The sequence below is a fragment of the Rattus norvegicus genome, chromosome 4, assembly GCF_021556685.1.
Source record: "Rattus norvegicus strain SHRSP/BbbUtx chromosome 4, alternate assembly SHRSP_T2T, whole genome shotgun sequence".
In the NCBI taxonomy this organism is placed as follows: Eukaryota; Metazoa; Chordata; class Mammalia; order Rodentia; family Muridae; genus Rattus; species Rattus norvegicus.
Window position 1 is genome coordinate 80,854,440 of NC_141537.1, and position 5,258 is coordinate 80,859,697.

The 5,258-nt window shown below is 42.6% G+C and overlaps 1 pseudogene; it reads left to right on the forward strand.

Moving 5' to 3' along the window:
* The first annotated feature begins 819 nt into the window (after positions 1–819).
* Positions 820–1,198, forward strand: Rpl36a-ps13 (ribosomal protein L36A, pseudogene 13; annotated as a pseudogene).
* Positions 1,199–5,258: the final 4,060 nt, after the last annotated feature.

The following is a 5,258-nucleotide window of genomic DNA, read 5'->3' on the forward strand; positions in this document are numbered from 1 at the left end:
AAATAGTTAGACTATTTTTCTAGTTATGATTCAAAACTATGAAAATGTTATTAAGAATACAGTTTCAAAATGGAAACAAACCTTGTAATGATGGCCTCCAGAAGTTTATTTGGATGATATGAAATGCTTTTGTTGTAGAAAAAAAGAAGCGATATATTATATCACAGTTTTTATTAGTCTTTAGTAACATCAATAAAACAAGGACTTAGAGGTGCTTCCTATTTTCATGGGCATCGATGATAGATTAAGTCACGTATCAGCAAGCACTGCTCTTCTTTTACTTTACTAGCAGCTTAAGTGCATCTGAGTCTGAAGAATGCTTTAGAGCCATTGTTACCAAATGTGACCCTTGCATTGCCCATCCTTAGTATTCTATCTTGGAAGGTCTGTGCTCCAATTCAGCCTTTAGTGAAGGCTAACTCTCTGGGAAGTCAGGAGCTCTAGGGCTTCAGACCAAATGCTTGTGTTCTCTATTGAAACCCACTCCTGCCACCCATAGTGTGACATGTTGGACTGGAGCCTTGGGGAGGTTAGTAGGTCTTAGGTCCAGAATGGTATAGTATGCCCCCCTGCAAGTGTGCTCCTTGTCCCAGACAGAAGAGTGCCTCTGTGACCCCATGAGCAGACCTTTGGTCTAGATTCCCCAGCCTCCAGGGCTGTGAGAACTACTACAGTGCTGCTGTGTAGCCTTATTTTGCCAGCTCCAGCCACAGGCTGCAGAGCCTCCAGTTCCAACTGTCACTTTTCTGCTGCCTAAGTAAGGATGAGAAGAATCATTAAAATAATGTCAAGCTCTTTTTCTAAGCTGATAGTGCTCCTGCAAACATGGTGAACGTTCCTAAGACCCACCGGACATTCTGCAAGAAATGTGGGAAGCACCAACCCCACAAGGTGACACAGTACAAGAAGGGCAAGGATTCTTTGTATGCCCAGGGAAAGCGGTGTTATGACAGGAAACAGAGTGGCTACGGTGGACAGACTAAGCCCATTTTTCCACAAAAAGGCTAAAACTACAAAGAAGATTGTGCTGAGACTGGAGTGCGTTGAGCCCAACTGCAGATCTAAGAGGATGCTGGCTATTAAGAGATGCAAGCATTTTGAACTGGGAGGTGACAAGAAGAGAAAGGGCCAAGTGATCCAGTTCTAAGCTGATTTTGTTATGAAGACAATAAAATCTTGACCTTTCCAAAAAAAAAAAGTCAAACCCAATTTCAGCTTTACCTAGAAACAAATGCATATTGAGGAATCTAGTGAAATAATGAAATATGGGGCTTTATCCTGTAAAGACCTGGTGGATTAGGGACTACTTATTGTAATGGACCCCTCTTTAGTATCCTCTACATAAACCAAATTGCTCTGGTCATCAGTTAACATGTCATAATGGAGAAAGGTGACTGGAACTAGGTGGTGGGGGTGGGGGGAGTCTTACATATGAGAAAAGATTTAATATTATTTAAAGTCTATTCTTTGTTTTGTTTTGAAGCAGGATTCTCACTGTGTTGCTCAGGTTGGCCAAGAACGTCTGTGCTCAGGTGATCTTCCTGTCCCACTCTCCCCGTAGCTGGAGCAGCTATGGGCAAGCATCACTACACCTAAGTTAAATGTTTTATTAAGTTAAGGATAAATCAACAATCAAAAGTAAGTTGGACGTTGTACTGGTTGATTTTGTGTGCCAACTTGACACAAGCTGGACTTATCACAGAGAAAGGCGCACTAGTTGAGGAAATGCCTCCATGAGATCCAGCTGTAAGGCATTTTCTCAACTGGTGATCAAGGGTGGAGGGTCCAGCCCATTGTGGGTGGTGCTGTCCCTGGGCTGGTGGTTCTGGGTTCTATAAGAAAGCAAGCCAGGAAGTAACATCCCTCCATGGCCTCTGCATCAGTTCCTGCTTCCTGACCTGCTTGAGTTCCAGTCCTGACTTCCTTTGGTGATGAACAGCATGTGGAAGTGTAAGCTGAATAAACCCTTTCCTCCCTAATTTGTTTCTTGGTCCTGATGTTTGTGCAGGAATAGAGACCCTGACTAAGACATGGTGGGGGACACCTGTAATGCCAGAATTCAGGATGTGGAGTTTGCCAGGAGTCCCAGCATATCTTGGACTTCACAGTAAGTTCCTGGCCAGCTTAGGTTACAGTGTGAGACCATGTCTACAAACAAGCAAGCAAGCAAGCAAGCAAGCAAACAAACAAAAACACGAACAAGAAAAGTGGGCGATTCTGTTGAGGACTGGATAGCACTTCACTCTGATATTTCTGAGAGGGAAGAAATAAATCAACAATACACATTAAGCTCTAGAAACTAATTTCATGAAAGATTATAAAAATTAAAGAAGAGTTCCTTTTACCTAAGAATTCATAAGGCCAAGATTTATTTAAAATGATCATGGATGTACCTTAATTTACAGAATAAGAACTTAATATCTGTTCTTTTGAAATATTTAGAAAATCCAAGTTGACCATAATCACCAAAATTAGTCAGGCTATTGATTTATTCAGCTTGATTCATTGATTTAGATTAATTGTTTGGCAAGAATGTATTGAAAGGAAACTAGTCCCTCGACAGCAAAGCAACTAATACTAAAGTGTACCAGTTAGAAAGAAAATCACTGGAGAAGCTGGAGTCAGTCGGAGCAAGTGCTGTATCTGAGGATGGGTAAAAAGCAATAGTATTTGCTTGAAGCAAAACAGAGAATCCAGTTGTGCAAGAACCAGGAGGAATGGGAACAGACGACAAATGAACAATGGTGATGAGTGGGGTTGTGGGGGTGGTCATGAAGCCTGGCCATTCATCACATGAAATATTGGGTTGAGTTGAGGTTGTGTCTTGTTGGACACCGTGGAGACCCCATCCTCACTCCCTGAGCCTTGGGGTAATCTTTAGACATCACCATTAATTATTTAGACTCAGAAGGCTGCAAAAACATCTTGATTCATTGGCAAAGTGACAAGCATATGGTGTGTTTTGCAAGCCCCTAGTTTTTTGTTGAGAGGAGGGCTAACATTAATTTCTTACAAACCCTACAGGGAGTTTCCAAGCCAGCCATTGTTAACATAGTTCAACATCAAAGTTGGAAAGCTTGGCATAGTCTTGTAAAAAGAAGTTAGATACCAACGAGTAGCCTTTTACTGGCTGGTAACAAGGAAGCTTTGAGACCCCACACATTTCTTGTAAAGAGCTACAGAGTATCAGGTAGCTTCATAACTTGATTTATTGTCAAGGTGGCAGGTCTAATTAGTGGGTCCTACAGGATGATATGTAGAATATGGTGTTCTCCTGCAGTGCTTGGCACTCAAATAGCCTTGGTTCAGGCAAGAGTCCTGTTTCAGATTCGTTGATCATCTGGCTTGATCCTCTTTGGCTGCACTATGCTTGAGGGGTGTAAATGGTTCACCTTCTCCTGGTGCACAGCAGTTAGAGAGCAGCTCCCTACAGAAGCGTAGGAGGTAGAGAGGAATGGCTGGGGGCGAGGGTGGTTAAACAAAGTGAAAGGTACACACAGACTCCCCCATTGTCTCAGCCTAGATATCTGCTATGGTTTCAACTCTTTCTCACAGTGCCTTAAACATCAGCTCCCTAGTTAAAGCTCCTGGTTAAATTTAGCGACTCCCTGGACAATAATCCATGCCTTGCACTCATATACTCAGACCTCCTCAGAACGTCATCAGCAAGGCATGATCACGTTGGAATTTTGTTTACCATAAAAGTTTATTGAAGGCAGTTTACACAACTTAGTCTCTTGTGGTAATTATAGTATTCGCAAACAGAAACATTCTTGAGACTGAGAAAAAGGATGCTGAGACTGACAGTGGAGAACAGAGGATGGTTCCCACCATCATTTGTCTATGAAATTGGGTCAAAGGTGGATGAAACAGAGTCCATGGGGCAGCTCTATAGCCCTTCAGCTGCCCAAGAAGTAAGGAAGGGAGTGTTAAATAGGTATGGAACAGACAGTTTAGGTAAGTATTTCTGAAGGGTACATTCATTTGAGATGATCAGTTCCAGAGTGTTCTAGGTCACTAGATCTCTTTTACCCAGAAATTCAAACTCTTTGAGATGTTACCTGGGTGGTTTCAACATACTGCTGAAGAGACCCTTCCATAAATGTATACCTGAGAAAGAAGCATTGGTCATATTTTGAGAGACCTCGTTTAAAATACTTTTCTTGTGTTGGTAACAAGTAAACCATTTTCCTTCTGTCCTCAGGAAGAGTAAAACACAAATAATATGGAATATCTTTTCTAGGAATGATGTATCTGTTTTGTGGCCATGGAAATCACCCCCCCTCTCCCAAATGCTACAATTCTAGTTTCATTGCTATTTTCCCAAAGATGCTGTTTTTCAAGTATGAAAGCATGTGTCGGTGCACTCCCACATATGGACATTTTCTATGTTTTCTACCCCTTCACAGTGCACCAGAACCTTCTAGAAAATGCAAAATCTCCATTTCCTAACTTTCTCATTCACGCCTTAGCTGTCCTGATGAATGGTCATAGGTCCATTGCTGCAATGTTAAGGTGGTTTCCTGGTACAAACCCATTCACTTCTCATCAGTGGATGCCTCCTTCCAGCTCTCTGTCTCCCACCATTGCAAAGGAGCACTGAAGACCAGAGATGGCCTCTCATGTATCCTAAGACCTTGACATGCAAAACTAGCAGGTGTGGGGAGCTATCAAGGAGGATGTAAGGACCCCTTCATCTCTTGGAGTTTGTCTCTTCCACTGGTCTAGTGCCTGCTGCTTTACCCAGCAGCCCATTCTCCTCAGTGGAAGCCTGTTTTTCCCTCGGGAGCATGCTCAGTTGTCTTATTGTTAGACCCCAGAGATATGTTTCTTCATGTTCTTCGTTCTCCAGGGGCTTTTCTTATATCATCTCCAAGTGCAGTGTCAGGAGGCAAAGTAGTGCTTTATTTAATCTTACCACCATCGTTCTAACAGGGTTCTTGGTCCACTGTAGATGTTCTGCAAATGTGTGCTGAGTTTGGAATTAAAAATAGACTTCGGGCTCCGGGCTCACTAATCTAATAGGAGCCCCCCCCCCAAGAGTGCCTGATGCTTCAAGGGGAAAAGGGGTGAGGCGATCAAAGAAAAGGAGCAATTACTCCAGAATTGAGTCACAGCAAATCCTGAATCACCTGTGTGTGTCCTTGCATGTGTGCACGTATGTGTATGTATATGTGCACATGTGTACGTGTGTGTGGGTTGTTGGAATGCCATAACTGGTTAGAATGCTAGAAGAATTTGGAGAGAAATGTTTTAGA